The following is a 19996-nucleotide window of genomic DNA, read 5'->3' as shown; positions in this document are numbered from 1 at the left end:
CTTTCTTTTCAAAAGTTGGTCAGTTGCTTCCAACGGGATTAGGCCCCATTCTTCTGCTCGCACCCTTTTCCTGCTTCCTTCAAGGCTCTGCATAACAAAGCATTAGGTTTCTCGTCCTAAGTTCCTTTGCAGAGAAAATGAATACACACATTTTCCATTTTAGCAAAAGCATTTGTCGGAAGTCAGACTTTATTCTCCCTGGCGACAGATCATTTCAAGGATGAGCGGACTCCCCTTTACTCCCAAATCCTGAGATCCCAGTTATTTATCATTGTTTTTGTCAGGCACTGTCACAGTAACTAACTGGAGGCTTTTACAGTAGCGTGAAAAAACAGGTATAAAGCAAGCCATGACAAGATTGTTCCAGATATTCACACCAAATATCTGTGTAAGGCTACAGTTTTTCTGTCTCACTAATAAACGTGGAATCCGAACTGTCTCGTCACTCTCGTGTGTGTGTGTGTTCGTGTGTGTGTGTATATACATACATACATACATATATATATATATATATATATATATATATATATATATATATATATATATATATATATATATATATATATATATATATATATATATATATATATATATATATATATATATATATATATATATATATATATATATATATATATATATATATATATATATATATATATATATATATATATATATATATATATATATATATATATATATATATATATATATATCAGGTTGGAGAGGTAAAGGCATGTATGTCTCTCACAAGGTCAAGTTCATTATGCCAACGTTTCACATCACATGATGCATCTTCAAGGCTGGAAAATTACAGACAATAAATACTTACAATGTCACTTATGCAACGGGAAAAACTTCTTTAAAAATTTTAAACAATTACAAATACAAAAATTAAAACAAGAACTTGAAAGGAACACCTACTAAGGCAAGAGCTAAAAAGTGACTAAAAAGACAGGGAGAAAATAAACAAACGAAAGAAATCTATAACAAACGTGGAGAGTAAACAAACAGGCAATTGTGCTGTAAACATTTGTGTGGACAGGATCATGAAAAATGACATAGGCCTATAATGTCCTATGTCTTTGTCGGTTTACGCATCTTATGTTGTTTGTATTATAGCCCTACCCTATCTTATATTCAGCCGTTTTATTGTGGTTCATGTTGTGGTTATTCTTGTTTTTGTTGTTGCTGTTATAGTGGTTGTAGTGCCTCGAAAATTTTTCATATGGTAGCCTAACATTGCAGAATAAACATAGACCTATTCATAAAATACTGGTGTAAAGAATTGTCTGCCTACTGTTGTTAATTGAAATTTAGTAATTTGTTTCAATTAAAAGTAATTAAGATCTTTATGAATATAGTCTACGCTAGAATATTCTCCTAACAACGGAGAGAGAGAGAGAGAAAAAAAAAATTTGCTGACTCTTATGTATCCTCTTGTCCAAGAGGGTAACCTTCAAGAATGCCCCCAAAAGCAAATGAATCATGGGCCACTCGCAGACTGGTTTGGATCATCTCTACATAATTTTTTCAGCTGTCATTTATTTTTTTCTTACCTCATTGAGTATCTTATGATTCCTTCCTACCATAGTCTTCTTTTTCATAGAAATGCTACAGCAGCCTTATATTTACTCATCACAGTAATATAATTTGTTATACCATTTGTAAATATATTTTCAGTACTATTCATTGCGAGCAGTTCGATAGTTGTGTGTAAGGCCGTGACAGTGTAAAGTCATCTGTAAAGTCATTTGTGAAGTCTCTGCTGAACGTGTTGTTTGTAAAGTCTCTGCTGAGCAAGTTTTCTGTGGAGACGTCCCATTTTCTTTGCCTCTACAATTAGTCAAGCCTAACATGCCAGGTCACGTAAATTCAATCATTTAAACAATGTATATAATTGTTTACCTGTTGTCAATTGTGTATCGTGTATTTCTTCTTTCACAGGCATAAAGATTGTATTCAATTTCAGTTCTGTCTATTTTCACACTGTAAAGTGTACTCGTTCGCTGTATTTATTATTAATTATTATCGACCTCAGGTCACTTATGCTCCCATTGTATTCCGCGACATGACGTCAGTCTGCCGCTATATAAACCGCCTGGATCATGAATAAATCAGCAGTACTCTTTTACCTGCTCATTTTTTTGCACCTCTTAAAGTGGTGACCCCGGAGTGGTTCCCGGAGCCATTAGCGGACCCACACGGTGACTCAGTCTTGGCTCCAGGAACTTACTCACGCCCTTAGTGGACTAATTACAGCGCTGTAACCAGCGTTTGGGCGTGCTGACTCTCGTCGGCAAAAACACCAGCGTCATTAGCGGACTCACACGGCGTGCTTCCAAGTGCGTTTTGGCGCGAGTACCCCACTCCGGTTAAGAGGGCAAAGAGCGAGCATGGACGCGGACATCCCCTCCCTCGTGCAGTTAACCGCTAACCTCGCGGATTCGGATGTCTACCTCCCTCCCATATCAACCGCGCCAAGGCTCTCATGCTCCTCCACACCCCTGCCCACGCCCAGCACTCTCCCCTGCCCAGCAGGACAACCAAGGGCCGCCCTGTCCATAAAACTGCCGCCGCTCACACGGGAACCCATCGGCATGGCTGTACGGGTCGAGAGCCAGTTCAGGCTGGCGGAACTCAAGGTTGAGGTGCTGCAGGCAGACACAGTACTCAACACCCTGCCGGAGGAGATCTACAGGAAGCTTGTCCCGTGGGTGTCCGCCGCACGCTGCCTCACCTACCACCTCCTGAAGAAGTCCCTCCTTGAGACATGCTCCCTGCCGGTTGCCGAGCGAGCTGCCCGCGCCCTCGACCTCGCCGTCAGCCGGCGGCAGGATCAGAGCGTCATGGAGTCATGGGGCATGATTCAGGACCTCCTCACCCTCCCAGACACCAACGGCAGCGGAAAACAATACGAAATAAGCCTGTCGCGGGAGCTCCTCCTTCGTCAGCTCCTCCCAGAGGTCTGCATGCAAATCCCTGAGCCCTACGCCATGCCCCTTGAGGTCCTAATCCGCACGGCGCAGCACCTGACAGACTCCGTGAAGGCAACAAAGTGGGTACCAGCGCCCGCACTACAAGTCAGCACCATCCAGCAGGAGGAAGGCGCAGAGCAGGAGGTCAACGTTGTCACCAGGAGGCGCCCAGCACCCCACAACAGGTGGAATTCCCCGGGTCTTTGCCACTACCACAGGTGGTTTGGCAAGGATGCCCAGGGGAGGCGGCAGCCAGCAGGACAGGCCACCATGGTATCAGAAGAACCCAGGGGCCCAGAACCAGTAGGCTTCTTCGTTCGCGACACTGTCTCCGGCAGGATGATGCTGGTCGACACGGGGGCCGTTAGATCAATCTTCCCGGCATCCAGAGAGGACCTCAAGCGAGAACCGGACCCGGCTGCCTCCCTGACGGCCGCCAATGGGTCCTCCATCCTCTCCTAAGGCACCAGGCCCCTGTCAATCTCCATCCTTGGCCGGAGATATTCCTGGGACTTTGTCATCGCGGACGTAAGGACCCCGCTCCTGGGTGCGGATTTCCTTGCCCACTTCGGGCTGGCAGTCGACATCGGTCGGAAGCGCCTCCTCAACACCGACTCCTGCCAGTCCCTCCCATTGGCAACTCGACCCAAGGCGCCCACCATCTGCTCCACCAGTACTAACAGCTGTTAACAGAGTTCCTGGACGTGTTCAGGCCTGAGCTCCGCCAAGTCCCCAGGGCCCCAGCCAAACATGGCATCTACCATCACATAAAAACTAAGGGCCCCTGTACACGCGAGGTTCTGGAGGCTTCCCCCGCGGCGCCTTCAGGAGGCCAAGAACGCATTCGCCGAAATGGAGCGGATGGGAATCTGCAAGAAGGCCTCCAGCCCGTGGGCCTCCCCCCTCCACATGGTGCAGAAACCGGACAGCTCCTGGAGACCCTGCGGCGACTACAGGCGGCTTAACCTTGCAACGGAACCTGACCATTAACCCCTGCCGAACATGCAGGACCTCACGGCTTCCTTTCACGGGGCCAAAACATTCACTAAGTTGGATCTCTTCAAATCCTATTTTCAGGTACTAGTTGTGCCAGAGGACATACCAAAGACCACCATCGTCATGCCTTTTGGGTCCCACGTGTTCGCTTTCTCCACCTTTGGCCTGAGGAACGCTGGGGCGACTTTCCAGCGGTTCATGGACAGCATCCTGGGGGACCTGAAGTTCTGTGTCTGCTACATAGGTGATATCCTTATATTTTCCAGGTCCCGCAAGGAGCACCAGAAACACATCTGGTCAGTCCTGCAGCGCCTGCAGGAGAACGGCCTCGTCGTACGCTTCGACAAGTGCACCTTCGGCGTCCAAAAAGCCGACTCCCTGGGCCACGAGGTATTCCCGGATGGTGTCCGCCCGCTCACATCCAAAGTCGCAGCCATCACCAGGTTCCCCGTCCCCACCTCCGTCAAGGCCGTCCAGGAGTTCCTCGGGATGGTGAACTACTACAGGCGGTTCATCCCTGGGATCGCGCACACCACGGCCCCCTGACGGAAACTCTGAAAGGCCAACCAAAGTCCTTGTTGTGGGGACCCAGTCAGCAGCAGGCCTTCTCCCTGATGAAGGCCGCCCTCGCCGAGGCAACCGCCTTGGCCCACCAGGATCCCAGCGCCCCCCTCCAGCTGACGACGGACGCCAGCAACGTCGCCTGTGGTGCTGTCCTGGAGCAGGTCATCGACAGCGCCCTCCAGCGCATCACCTTCTTCAGCAAGAAGTTCAACCCCGCAGAGGCCCGCTACAGCACCTTCGACAGGGAACTCTGCGCAGTGTACCGTGCAGTCCGGCACTTCAAGTTCCTCCTGGAGGGCACGCCCTTCACAATCTGCATGGACCACCAACCGCTGGTACACGCCTTCACCAAGCAGGGGGACGCATGGTCTTCCAGGCAGCAGCGGCATCTCTCGGCCATCGCCGAGTTCACCTGCTCCGTCAAGTACCTCCTCGGCAGGAAGAACCCTGTGACAGACGCCCTCTCCAGAGTTGAGCTAAACATGATGCAGCTCGGGATCAACTACAAAGACCTCACCAGGGAGCAGACCGCTGACCCAGAGACCCCAGCCTACCGCACCCCCATCACGTTCCTGAAGTGGAGGGACGTGCCCCTCGCCCCCGGGGGCCCAAGTCTCCTCTGCGACGTCAGTACCAGCCAGCCCCACCCCCTGGTGCCAGCCTCCCACCGCCGCCAGGTATTCGACATCATCCACGGCCTCTCACACCCCTCCGGCAGGACGACAGCCAAGCTGCTGTCAGAGAAGTTCGTCTGGAACAGAGTGCAGAAAGACACGAGGACCTGGGCGAGGCAGTGCCTGCAGTGCCAAACCAGCAAGGTGGGATGTCACACCATGTCCGGGGTAGGCGAGTTTCTGCAACCAGAGCAGTGCTTCGGCACGGTGGTAGACCGCTCAACGAGATGGCCCGAAGCCACGCCAATGCAAGAAGCCACCGCCAGCGCATGTGCCGAGGTCCTGCTCTCCAGTTGGATCAGCCGCTTCGGCGTCCCTGACCGACGGGGGTCCCGCCTTCCTGTCCGAATTGTGGTCCGCCCTGGATCGGCTGCTGGGGACAGCGCATCACACCACCACGGCCTACAACCCAGCGGCCAGTGGCTTGGTCGAGCGGTTCCACAGGTCCCTGAAGGCGTCCCTTATGGCCCGTGGCACTGCCGAAGACTGGAAGTACCAGCTGTCGTGGGTCCTCCTCGGGTTGAGAACCGCCCCCAGGGCCGACGGCGCCCCGTCCGCAGCTGAGAAAACCTACGACGAGTCTCTCGTGGTCCCGGGCGAGCTTGTGACAGAGGATTGCCACAACCCATCAGTCCAGAGGCTTCGCAACATAGTCGGCAAGTTCGCCCCAGCAAGCGGACATACACCGACAGGTCGGCCACCTTCATGCCACCAGGGCTGGCCTCCACCACCCACGTCTTCATCAGGGATGACACCGTCCGCCCGCCACTGACCAGGCCCTACAGGGGACCCTTCTGCTTGCTGGAGCAGAACAACAAGGCGTTCCTGCTCGCATTTCACGCAACGGGAGGAACGACTGGGTGTCAATAGATGGGGTCAAGCCCGGCCTCCTGGAGTAGGACACAGATGTCACCGCATCGCACCCTCCGCCTGGTCAGCCTTTGCCACAGCCGGGCCCTCGTAAGAAGCGGGCACGCGGCCGCCCCCGAAAAAGCCCGCCCACACCCGCAGTCAAGCACCCCCACACACAGGGCGTTCCCCCGCTGTCCTCACGCAGCCGTGGCACCCTTCAGCGCCCCAGCAGATATGCCGACTAATCAGACGTTACCCACATCGTGGGGGGGGATATTTGTAAAGTCATTTGTAAGTAGTTAGTGACCTTGGTCATGGCGACGCAAATCAGTTCATCAACAGTGCTAGTTTACGTTTGTGAATGCTGACCTGCCAAGCTATTATCGCCATGTTTATTGTCTGAATTCTCTCTCTCTCTCTGTCTCTCTCTCTCTCTCTCTCTCTCTCTCTCTCTCAAAAGCACTAATAGTAAGTGATGAGTAAGTCGCAGTAGTCATGATGATAGCCGTAGAGGATGGTCATTCTCATCGTGCCAACCTCTCGTGTGAAGCAAGAAGGACCTTGGTGTGAAGGATGCTACCGATTACTTTTCGGATCATTGTTGTGTTTTTGGGGTGAAGGATAGAGCTAAATGTTTGGTTTTACCGTTGACAGGGATTCGATACAGAGTCGAGTTGGGGAGAGGGGGCGGGGGAGGGCTCTAAAAATATAGTTTTGGAAGGGTGAGGGGACGGGGGGAAGGCTGGTTCGAGTCACTGAGAAGTAGGACAAGGCGATGTGTTAGTAAGATAACCTTAACATAATTCCAATACCTTCTTCCTCCTCCTCCTCCTCCTCCTCCTCCTCCTCCTCCTCCTCCTCCTCCTCCTCCTCCTCCTCCTCCTCCTCTTTTCTTTTCAATTTTTTTTATTGTTTATCCTTGAAGGGGCATGCGTTTGTGTGTGTGTTTGTGTTGGCTATTTACTGTAAAGTGTGATATCTAAGTTTCTATCCGGTCGTGTAGATATGGCAATCGCCAGATGACGCTTAAGCAGCCTAATGCTTACGTATGAAATGGGGAGAAATACTGGGAAAGGAAATCCCTTCTTATCTGCTATGTTCTATTTCTGATATACTCATATTTTTTCAATTTCAGATTATATAAAGTGATGAATATTTTTATTTTAAAATTATTTTTTTACCACAGGCAAAGGCTTTTCCCCATTACGGCAGTGTTTTATTTCTAATATACTTATAATGTTTTTCAATTTCAAATTATAAGAATTTTATATGTAGGACTAATCTTACAATGATATTAACATTTGACATGCAGGATTATGATGAATTAATACCTTAATATCGGAACTGGCTGCATAAGTCTATGCTTCATTTCAATTAATGTGGCCTATGTGGAATCGCTTATGTAGGCCAACATCAATTTAAAAGAAAAAAAGCAAGATGTTTGTGTATTTAGGCTGCACATGATCAAAACAAAACAAAAAAAGATGCACAGACAGAATGATCCAAGATCTTCGTAATGATATTATGTAACTTAATCTATCTTTTTTCCTAGATATCAACTGCATACTTCACAATTCCGGGAACTCAAATCTATGGCATCATCATTCGTGCACGGAGTTCAACGTGACCGAAGGGGTCCACAGGAGTTCAATCCGTACTGGCAAAAAATTTCAGTGTTGCCACATTTCCGCACACTGACTTCCACACTTGCCAAAATTTTAAAGTCATTCAACCATTGGTAAAATCTAACGCATATAAAAGACATATGCTTTCCCTCACAGTCTAAAGATCATTTCCCGTAAACTTCCCTCAAGTTAATCACAATTACTTTTTACATTTATTAAAACAATTTTAAATAGATTTAAGTTGCCTTAATTAGTTGGAAACCTAAAGCTGCTGTCACTCTGTTGTCGTCCGCATTCGATGTGCCAATCAAGACATGCTCAATCGACTTCTGCTGCTTCATGATTTGGTGCAAATAACCATCCTCTGATGGCTCTTTATTCAGTCATTATTATTATATATAAGTATGCAAATGACCGAGAATATAGGTCAGTGAATCATATGATATAAGAAAATAATATATCTGACCAATAAACCCTTAAAATGAGTGTGGAAATTTTTTCCGGCACTCGATGTGGCAGACCGTAAAATGGAGACCCCGCTTCTGCACCCGATCATCGTGTACATCAAAACTTCCACATCGTAGGCCACATTTCCACGTTTTGGCAACACTGTCGCAATCATTTTGAACTGTTAACTAGTGTGACGTCATTCCCCTTTCGAGAGCTAGCCAATCACTGGCGTGCCGTGGGCGGGGCTTAGCAGAAAAAGGCCATGGATTTTGCTTATAATCAAGGCCACCGAAAATAATCAATCTTTTGGTGGTTTCGGTATAATGCTGTATGAGCTGCGGCCCATGAAACTTTAACCACAGGCTGGTGGTGGCCTATCCTATATCGTTGCCAGAAGCACAATTATGGTTAAATTTACCCTTAAATGAAATAAAAACTACTGAGGCTAGAAGGCTGCAATTTGGTATGTTTGTTGATTGGAGGGTGGATGATCAACATACCAGTTTGCAGCCCTACAATCAGTGTTAAAATCTTTTAATGTAAACCTGGTTTTTTCCTATAATAACGCACTAAAAGAAATGTTAATAAAAAAAACACTCCTAAGGAAAGCATCAACATAATATAATGTATAAAATTCCATGCTTGGACTGTTCTTTTTATATTGGCCAATCAAGTAAAATTTTAGAAGTGAGATTTAAACAGCATAAGTATTCTGTCAAAACTGGGCAAACATCCAATGCAATATTCATTCATTTAAGTGAAAACTCTCACAAGATAAATTGGACTGAAGGTTCAGTGATTGCCAGATCAAAAGATTCCTCTTCATGAAGTCTTTTAGAATCTACTATTCTACAGCCTACTTCCCTCAGTAATTTTAACCTTGGCTCTGGCATGTATTATTTGGACCCCTGTATTAGTAAAATGTTCAAGAATGACCTTAAAGATAAAAACAGACTTAATTACTAATTAGTTACCTTATATATTTTCTGTATCTGTATGGTTAATATATTTTTTTAAAATGTTCACTTTGCAAAAATTGTTTTTTACCAAATGGAGACAATATTGAGCTGTTGTACTTTTATAAACATATGAACTGATTTATAGAGAAATTCATGTTTGAGATGTAACAGAAAATCTGCTAGTTGTTTGTATGCCTTTGTGATCAGAGAGTAATGAACAGATACTGCTGATTCGTTGAACGCCATACAATCTTTGGGGTTTGGCGTGGGCAATTCAAATGAGTGCCATACATCAAAGACCCTTATTGGTTCCTTACTATTATAGGAGACCAATCAGCTGGGGTCTATGACCAAAGCAAGTTCAGTTTGAAAAATTAATGATCAGTAAGGGTTTAATGGTCAACGGGTTAGGGCGCATCTAAAAAGACATTGATGGGCGTGTGTCACCTGAGAGTACCTTCCGACTATAATTGCATAATTAAGTAGCGTAATATTAGCAACAGGTCCCTGTGTAACTATTAAGGAAAATACACGTGTTAATTGTACCTTACACGTTTTATTTGTACTGGCAGAACCTTTATATGACCGAGAATCAGGTCATATTTTTGGTGTCAGGTGTAGGGTGTTGCCAATAGATAATAATTAACAGCATAATTGTGAAGATGACATAAACAATGCAAACTCAGAGAAAATTGGCATGTGACGGCAGGAGTGGCAGTACTAACAGTAACAGTGCTAACAATAACAGTGCCAAGGAAGAGGACAGTGCGAAAGAGCTGTCAACGACTATCCAACGCACGTTAAAAGAGTTGCACAAATTAACGAATGAAATACAAAATAAAAGGTCCATTGACCCACACAATTTTGGCTGATGTGCATCATTCCTGCAAGTGCGACCAGACAAGAAAATTAAAAAACTGCCAGTGCTAGATGGATCGGTGCCTGAGTTTGGCAACTCACACACTGGTGAAGGTTTCCTTTCAATCGAAACCTTCATAAAGTGTATTGAAAACACCACAGTAGGCCGGACAGATAGAGCGAAAATTGTGCAAGCAAAACAAAAAGTGACCGTGAATGCAGCACGGCAAATCAGGGGTTGGGACGCCAGTTATTCTGCAGACTGGGGTGCTTTTAAACACGACCTTACCCAACAGTTTGCCCTACACCAAGAGGAGAAGATGGAGCTAATGGAAGATTATGACCCCATGTTGGGGTTGGGCGATTTCAGCATTCTGTAATCACGTCAGTGAAGACTGTGAGTGCCTCACCCCTGAAAGAGACCAGACTGTAGAGAGAGAAGAAGCCTTCTGCCGACGCATGCTGAGGCAAATTTTTCCCACCTCCGTAGTGGGATTCCAAATTTTTCCCACCTCCATAGTGGGATTCCTTATTTGCGATGAGAGGCCCTTACAAGCCTTGCTGCCAAAGGTTCAACTTCTGTTGGACCATGAACAAAACCAGCAAGCAAGGGGGAGGGGGCAGGCCACCTCCCAACCATTTGTTACAATGGTTAAACAACCTGACCAAGCGAGTCCTCAGCCAGCCTCACCCACCATCCAGGGGGCAAGGTCACACACCCAGGGACGTCGAAGAGGCAAGGGGAAACCAGCCAGGAAAAAGATGGTTGGCCGTTGCTGGCAGTGTGGGAGAGAGGGCCATGTGAGGGCCCATTGCCCTTCTCTCACTGAACCATGGCGTTGTTTTCAGTGCAATGTGACAGACTCCTTGTGAGCGCTTGTTCAAAAAACAATGGTGGCCAGCAGAACAACACTCCCCCTACACCAAGGAGAGGAAGGGGAAGGCGGTGTGGAGCAGGAGTTGGGAGGACCCCTGACTACACCCACACTCATCAGGTCCAAACAACGACCGTGCCCCTGGTAGAACAAGGGACGCCTTGTTGGGGAGTGAGGGGAGTCAACCAACCCCCCAAAAAGTAGTGGACAGCCCTCCACCAGCTGTCGTTGCCCCTACCCAAACATTGAGGGTGCTGGGAGGGAAGGTAATGCAAGAGCCTATTGCCCGCCCTCAATCCGCGAAGGAAGTCACGGTGCCTATCGTGAAAATATGGGTGGGAGAGCGACAGCGAAGGGCGTTGATCAACACTGGCGCAAGTGTCTTTGTTAGAAGAACACCTAGTGATAGGGTCGGTGCAGCCTATGAAAGGTTGTTTAGTTTTAAGTACAGCAGGCAGCCATCGAATGGTAACCCAGGGGACTGTGAAGCGGCAGGTAACCATTGTAGTACCAGCATTACAGCTAGAAGGAATTTCAGTTATTTTAGGAATTGATTTTGTGGATAGGAATGAAATAATAATAGCTGGTACAGACGGGAAGGGGATCGAAGTATATTTAAAAGTGGGAGAGACCGAGGTGCCTACGGGTCTCCCTAAGATCGAAGGGTGGTGGAGGGGAAGTACCTACTGCCCCAGAGGTGGGAGATGTGGTACCACCCCTACCCTCTCATCCCTCACCATGACCCCCACACGGAACTTACTGGAAGGCATCTTTGTTATGATCAGACCCCATCAGAAATGGGAAGATTTTATCATTCCAGGTTTGAGCAAGGTAATACACGGCGAGGGTAATGTGCCATTTGTTAACATTAGCGATCAGCGTATCCTATTAGACAGTGCGTCGATATGCGACCTTGAACCTTGTGAAATAGCAGATGCTTCTCACACACTTGCGACCTTGAGTAGCAAGCATCAGGGTCGCTGTGAAGACCATCTAGGTAGACTCCTGCAAACAGCTAGTAGGTCTACCTCTGTTACTTATCAAAATATTGTCAAGGAAACTATAGAAAGTTATCAAAATATAATTGCAATTGGCAATGAAACCCCAGGCAGAATACATAATTTTCCATTTGTTATAGAGACCAGGGATCAACCACCCATGAGATCTAAGCCGTATAGAATTCTAGTTTGTTATCAGCGGGAAATGGAGAACGAAATTAATAAATTAAGGGAACAAGGAACAATTAGAGAAAGTGAATCTCCTTGGGCCTCGCTAATTGCGATGGCAAAAAAGAAGGATGGTTCTCTTAGGCTGTGTTGATTATAGAAAGCTGAATAGTACAAGACAATGCAGTCTCATTGCCCTCTATCGAAGAACTGTTGATTAAGGTCAGAGATAGTATATTCTTCACCATCTTGGATTTAAAGTCAGGTTACCATCAAATACTTATAGACGAGAGTAGCAAAGAAAAGACACCCTTTATACCTAATGATCAATTGTTTGAATATAATTACCTTCCTTTTGGGGTAAAGAACGCTCCTGCCCATTTTTCACATGTTATGATGTCCGTATTAGTTTTGCTATTAGGGCATAGCATGTTTGTATACAGAATCATAATAGGGGCAACAGTTTAGTTCCTCGTTAGGAGAGTGGGTTCCGTTCTCAGCTAGCACTTTGCTGGCCGCGAGTTCGAATCTCCGACCGTCCAATGAAGAATAAGAGGAACTTATTTCTGGTGATAGAAATTCATTTCTCGGTATAATGTGGTTCGGATTCCACAATAAGCTGTAGGTCCCGTTGCTAGGTAACCAATTGGTTCTTAGCCACGCAAAATAAATCTAATCTTTCGGGCCAGCCCTAGGAGAGCTGTTAATCAGCTCAGTGGTCTGGTTAAACTAAGATATACTTAAAAAACTTAGGGGCTACAGTAGAACATAAGAACATTATTGAAGTCTTAGAAGCTTTAAAGCGACATGGTATGAAAATTAACCTAATCAAATGTAAATTCTCTCAGTAAGAAGGTGAATTTTTGGGGCACATCGTAACATCTGAAGGCCTTAAGCCATGTGCCGATAAAATAGCAGCAATTAAAGAATTTCCCCAACCGAAGAATGCAAAAGAAGTAGCCAGTTTCCTCTGGCTCGCAGGCTGCTATCGTAAATTCATAAAAGATTTTGGTAAAATAGCAAAACCACTAGATTCATTAAGGAAACAGTCGGATTTTCATTGGGGACAGGAGGAAGAAATAGCTTTTCAAGAATTAAAGATTTCATTCACCAATAATGAACTGTTAGCTTATCCAAAGTTCGATCGACAATTTCTAGTAACCACCGACATGAGCAGTATAGCTATTGGGGGAGTGATTTCTCAAGTTGACGATGCTGGAATTGAAAAACCAATTTGTTTTGCATCACGAGCATTAAAAGGGCCAGAGAAGAATTACAGTACCTTCGATAGAGAGGCATTGGCGGTTCTATGGATGCTGGAGAGCCATCGCTACTTTTTGCTGGGGCATAAAGTCAAAATATACACAGATCATCACCCATTGAGAGATTTATTCAAGAAAGGGGATTTAACCCCTCGCCATTCTCGTTGGATCGAACGGCTATTATAGTTTGATATTGAGGGAATTGAACATATAGCAGGGAAAACAAATAAAGTAGCTGATGCTCTCTCCAGGAGTATGATAATGGGAGTTACAACCCGAGCAGCAAAGAGAGGGGAACAACGACGAAAGAAACAGTCACATGCCGCCGCAGGGACACCCGATCTAGAAAGTGGGAATAACTCAGTAACTCAAGAGTTAGGGGGAGAGAGAGAGAGAGAGAGAAGGCGTGCGAATCGAACCAGCTGTGAGGACGAGAGGGCTGATCCTCCAGGGGGTGGGGGTTGCAGATGCCTTGGGAGTGAGAGAGAGTGTGTGATTGGTTTGTGTGGTTGGATTGTGGAAGAGGTGATGAGGGGTCAGAAGTCCGAACCCTGGATTGAAATGAGTTCCACACATCAAAGACCCTTATTGGTTCCTTACGATTACAAGAGACCAATCAGCTGAGGTTTATGACCTAAGCAAGTTCACTTCGAAAAGTTAATGACCAGTAAGGGTTTAGTGGTCGACGGGTTAGGGCGCGTCTAAAAAGACGGTGATGGGCGCGTGTCACCTGAGTACCTTCTGACTATAATTGCATAATCAAGTAGCATAATATTAGCAACAGGGCTCTGTGTAACTATTAAGGAAAGTACACATGTTAATTGTACCTTATACATTTCATTTGTACTAGTAGAACCTTTATATGACCGAGAATCAGGTCACATATGTAATCAGCTTATTCTTTTCATGGTCATTTTTGGTGGTCAGTCTGTTTCCCCGTATAATCTTTTAATTGACTCTTGCCTGCTTCCGATCTTTTGGGCCTAATCTTTTGTAAAACCTCTCAAATATTTACCGTTGTTTTGGTAGGTCCATTAATTCTTCAACTGTGTAGGATTCCAGGTACATCAGTTCCTTTATAATCCCCATCTGTCAATTATACGAGGTTTCTTGCAAATTTATTTTTATATTTCTATCAGTCTGCTGAGTAAAGGACAGTAAGTCAAAAGGCCTAGCAACCACTGTTTCATTTTTTTTCCTATTCTTTATATATATTATATATATATATATATATATATATATATATATATATATATATATATATATATATATATATATATATATATATATATATATATATGATTATTATCACTTTTGTACGTGATTCATTTATCACACATTACCACAGGTGAAAAATAAGAAACAGGGTGTAGGTCCTGACCGGTTTCGACTTTATTTCCAAGCCATTGACGAAGGACTGATACAGATCATCTATTGGCACATTTGATCTGATGGCGTTTTTATCTGAATTGTTAGAGAACACACAGCTGGATATCCCATTTTCTAAAAGTACTTTAATTGAACTGATTAAATTATGTGTAAAAGATTGTAAATTTGAATTTAATGGTAAATTTTACTCACAAAAGTTTGGTATGGCAATGGGAAACCCTCTATCCCCAGTGTTAAGTAACTTATATATGGAATTTTTTGAAAAGAAGATATTAAACAACATAATCCCACGTAATGTAACATGGTTTAGGTATGTTGACGACATAATTTGTGTATGGCCAGGGAACCAAGATGTAAAAACTTTTTGCTAAGTTAAATCAATTAGTACCATCAATTAAATTCACGATGGAAATGGAAAATGATGGGTGCTTACCGTTTCTGGATGTCCTCATACGAAGAAATAGTAGTGGGTTTAAATATAGTGTGTATAGAAAACCCACTAATATTTCTTCCTATGTGCATTTCTATTCTGGACAAAGCAATAAGGTTAAAAAGTCAGTGTTTTCATCTATGTTTTTAAGAGCATTACATGGGTATGTAGCCCTGAATATATTGATGATGAAATAGATAAGATTAGGAATGCAGGCAAAAATTGAAATATCCTGATAGTGTATTAAACAGTGCATTTGAAGCGGCAAAAAGACTATGTATCAAAACCAGAAAGAACCTTACAACACAAAAAAATTTGCTTGTTCTGCCTTATAATAATAGTATGAAAGATATCCCTCATCTTCTTAAGAATTTTTGGTGTTAATGTCGCATTTAAGAACAATACAACAATGAAAAATGTACTTATCAAGAACTCCCCAGACAATATTAAAGGGTGTGTATATAAAATTCCGTGTAAGTCTTGTGACAACTTTTATATTGGCCAAACCGGGAAAGCACTGGAAAAAGAATTGAACAACATAAGAAATGTGTGAGATATGCACAAGGGAACAGTGGTATATTTTGTACATGTTAGTGAGAACAATCATGCTATCAACTGGGAAGGGGCAAAAGGATTGTATATTCTAATAATGCACTGGAAAGGAACATCATTGAATCTAGCTTCATAAAAGAAAGTTACAACCATAATATGAATATCAGTCAAGGGATGTATAAACTTGATCCTTTAATATCAAAAAGAAATTTGTAAATTGTTTAAACTTTAAGGTAGGCAGTGGAGATATATGAAAATAGGATTATCATATTTGTAAACACAGTACGAGGGTAGTAATGTTAATGAGTTTCCAAACTCCGCCTCCATGACACCTGTCAGGTGTGGATCTGAGGTGGGGTATGGTCTGTTTATCAGCAATGTCCCCTGAGAGTCTATTGTGATTTTTAGCCAAATGAGTTTTAAAGGCCACCCCTACCTCGACACCGGCCTGAGTGGGGATATAGAGCCTCTAACGGTTGTGTATGTTCGTCAGTACTGTTCTTGTAGTATATATATTTGTGACTTCTCACACTCTGTATCAGTCCTTCGTCAATGGCTTGGAAATAAAGTCGAAACCGGTCAGGACCTACACCCCGTGTTTTATTTTTCACCTGTGGTAATGTGATATGATATATATATATATATATATATATATATATATATATATATATATATATATATATATATATATATATATATATACGTACCAAGCAAATATGTGGGATAGCTTCGTACTTCTTTGTGGATTTATAACTGGTAATCATTTTATCCTACTGATAACCACTTAGAGATACATTGTGTGAAGAAATTGATAAAAAGTACCACTCCTGTAAAAATTAACAAAGTTTCGAGAAAAATTTGGATGTCCAAAATTTGCATCATTGTGCTGCACGAAAATAAATGCTTTCGGGAGAAAGAAAGAGACGAAAGTGTTCCACCGTTCATCAAAAAAATCACTTCACAAGTGGTATGTCTCTTATCGATTTTACTTTAGGTGAGCTGGCGATGTGGTAAAGAGATGGACGTTTTCATGAATTTTGTTCTATGGGAAATATGGGTTGAGGAAAGGTCAGAAGCCTCAGTCAAAAAGAATATTTGAGGAGCAAGTCATCGTAGTAGGGTAACAGCTCAGGCTTCTCTAAGGAAATAGGAATGATCTGAAATAGTTTGATTGATGTGCTCTCTCTCTCTCTCTCTCTCTCTCTCTCTCTCTCTCTCTCTCTCTCTCTCTCTCTCTCTCTCAATCGTTATTCTTTGTCACTTCTCTGTTTCACTTACACTGCGGCCAGAATAGAATTAAGTAATGAAACAATATTCGTAAGTTGCAATAGAGAGAGAGAGAGAGAGAGAATCTTTCTTGAAACGGACGAGTACAGCAGGCAGTGTTTATAGTAAGTCTTTGTTGGATATTTGATCAATAGGTATTCTCTAACTATTGAAACTGGAATGTGTTATATATCCCAGTTTCAATCAATCAGTAGGGAGCCCGCGAGCAAAACGCTTTATAACATTTCACAAGCATTTTGGGGCAAGATTTGGTACTTCTATGGTGGGTAAAACGAAAAACCTGTAATCAGTCATTCTTGTTAGATGGATACCAGTTACAGATCTCTACTGATTGATTGAAATTGGGATATATAACACATTCCAGTTAAAATAGTTAGAGAATACCTATTGATCAGATATCCAACAAAGACTTGGTATAAACACTGCCAGCTGTACGCGTCCGTTTCAAGAAAGATTCTCCTCCTCCTCCTCCTCCACCACCACGAATACTGTTTCGTTACTTTCCACAATTACCTGCTGTTATGTTCTTTCTTTCTCGTATTCTAAGTCCCTCTCAGCCGGTTGGTTCTCCGTTAATTTTTTTTTTTTTTTACACGGGTAAATTTGTTCTTTACACTACTATTGCTGCAACAGCAACAAGAACTACTACTACTACTACTACTACTACTATTATTATTATTATTATTATTATTATTATTATAAGTTTGGATTTTTTGTAGTTTCCATTTCAGAGGCAACCATAGAGATGTACAAGGAAGGTGTGCGCACGCTGCGTATTACTAAAACGTAATGAATGAAAAAGTCAATCCAAGATTAGGTTATCAGACAGCTCGCTGTTGTGACGCCTATGACACTGCAAGAGCGCCTGCCACAACGCACGCATCCACCAAATCCACTTAATAATGATAAAGGCGAATGTGGGTTTCTCTCTGGAATGTATATGTTATGTACACATCTTAACAACGCTCCCGAGTTGATTGCATGTAGATAAATGTGAAAATGTGTTCACAAGTCCAAAACTCGCACTGTCGGCGAAGTGGACGTCTTTTAGTGCGTTTTGGTGCACTGTTTCATGCAGAAATAATTTGTGCATTTCTGTAATTTTCACGCAGTTTAGAACAAATAATAATTAAACAATATATTTGCTTTTCAGAGCTGCAAGAATTGATAAGTAAAGGATGCAGGCCATACCCTTAAAAATCACAAACAATTTCGGTCCGCTATTTATATAAGGAATACCTAATCAATGTAGCCTTCATCGTAAGGGCACTTTCCGCATGTGAAAAACTCTGTTATTCAAAAACATAGATACCGTCTCCTGCATTTACCGCCCTTAAAAGTTTAAAAATAAATGTTCCAACTTCCATGAGTGTTAGATAGTCAGTTGACTCACCTCGGTTCCTTTGTTGCCTCGTTAAACTATCGCTGCCGCAAGGGGACCCGACGAGAGTAGTGTTGCGGTTACGAGAAAAGTTAGTTGAATACCTCGAGACCACTGTAATCGTGTGCTTTATATCCGCTACGCCATGTTGCGATAACATGGCGCAAGCGTTCCACGCAGTGGCATGGCCCATTCAGCATGAATCAGTATAACAAATCTGTGCTATGATTAAGAGCTGAAAGAATGTTTTCTTAAAGTTCTTTGATATGGTCTCTCTCTCTCTCTCTCTCTCTCTCTCTCTCTCTCTCTCTCTCTCTCTCTCTCTCGTACTGTATCCGGCACATGGTCTAGAACGTGTTCCGGCGGTGTTGAACAGGATATCGTGTTGCAAGTTAAATCTGCAGTACGCTACCCAGTCATAAGGGGAGGTTGCGTGAAGCTTAGGCCATAATCGAGTTTTTTTTTTTTTTTTTTTTTGGGGGCGGTGGTTCAGCCCCGCCCCACCACACCATGTTCAAAGATTTCAAGAAGTATAGATGAAGTAAGAATTAAAGGAATATGCCTGTTTGAAAACACAAAATTATGCTTTTTCATAGAATGTTTATTTGCAAAACCCCTCCCTTTTAAAAATCTTAGCTGATTCACGGCTTTGTATATTCGACTCTTGTTTTTCTTAAGTGTAATTCGACTCTTGTTTTTCTTAAGTGTAATGATGGAAATCCTTCTTTTGAATTAATGACAATACCCTTCATAAGGGGTGGACTGGAAAAACGAATTGATTTTCATCTTATCAAGACGTTGAATTAACCACTCGAATTTGAAATTGTCTATGATAGGGTGTGCGTACGTAAGTTCAACTAAGTGCGTAGTTGCGTAAGCTCATATCGCACTGTTCAAGCATATCTTAGTTAAACCAGACCACTGAGCTGATAAACAGCTCTCCTATAGGGCTGGCCCGAAGGATTAGATTTATTTTACGTGGCTAAGAACCAACTGGTTACCTAGCAACCGGACCTACAGCTTATTGTGGAATCCGAACCACATTATGACGAGAAATGAATTTCTATCCCAAGAAATCAATTCCTCTAATTCTTCACTGGTCGGTCGGCACACTGTTCAAGACGTGTACGACGACTTGAGTGGGGAAAGGAATGTAGCTCCCTTATTTTCAGTTAAAATGAAATGCCATATTTCTTCCTTGTAAAAGGGAACCAAGGTAAGAACCACTAAAAGAACCTGTTTAGGAACCAGTTCTAACAATTACGGAAGGAACATTAGGAATAAGTTGTTTACACCATGTATTGTCTTATTAAGAATCATTAAACAAACCGCGGGAGTCAGCGTTTCCCTCAACCTTAACTACAAAAATGAAGATTTGTCTGTCTACGATGTCAAGTGACCAGGCACGTGCAGAGGGGGGTTGCTAGGGGTGCTCGAGCCCCTGCCCCTTTTCGCAAATGTATTGAAAAGTGCCCTTTTGTGTCAATAATAATTATAATAATAATAATCCCGGATCTGGACTGGAAATACCAGCCTATCAGAAGGCTGTGTTGAGTAAAAAAAAAAAAAAAAAAAAAAAAAATAATAATAATAATAATAATAATAATAATAATAAAAACAAGAGCTTAAAGAGAGTCATAGACCATGAGAATGGCCAGTGTGGGCCAGTGGCTGAATTGCAATATTGCCAGCTCTCCA

The 19996-nt window shown here is 43.4% G+C and overlaps 2 protein-coding genes across 4 annotated transcripts in view; one reads left to right on the top strand and one right to left on the bottom strand.

The window, feature by feature from the left end:
- The window catches only part of LOC136853577 (uncharacterized), a 52708-nt gene extending 34279 nt beyond the window's left edge, over positions 1–18429 (bottom strand). For both annotated transcript variants that reach the window (XM_067129320.1, XM_067129327.1), the window contains exon 1: positions 18311–18429. The gene's annotated coding sequence lies outside the window, so the exon portion shown is untranslated. The remainder of the gene's footprint in view (positions 1–18310) is intronic.
- LOC136853546 (WD repeat domain phosphoinositide-interacting protein 4-like) overlaps positions 1–19996 on the top strand; it is a 448994-nt gene that overhangs the window by 288782 nt on the left and 140216 nt on the right. The gene's annotated exons all lie outside the window — the stretch shown is intronic.

The sequence above is a fragment of the Macrobrachium rosenbergii genome, chromosome 3 (genome assembly GCF_040412425.1).
Source record: "Macrobrachium rosenbergii isolate ZJJX-2024 chromosome 3, ASM4041242v1, whole genome shotgun sequence".
Classification (NCBI taxonomy): Eukaryota; Metazoa; Arthropoda; class Malacostraca; order Decapoda; family Palaemonidae; genus Macrobrachium; species Macrobrachium rosenbergii.
The sequence above is the reverse complement of the archived record's forward strand: the minus strand, read 5'-3'. Positions and strand labels throughout refer to the sequence as shown.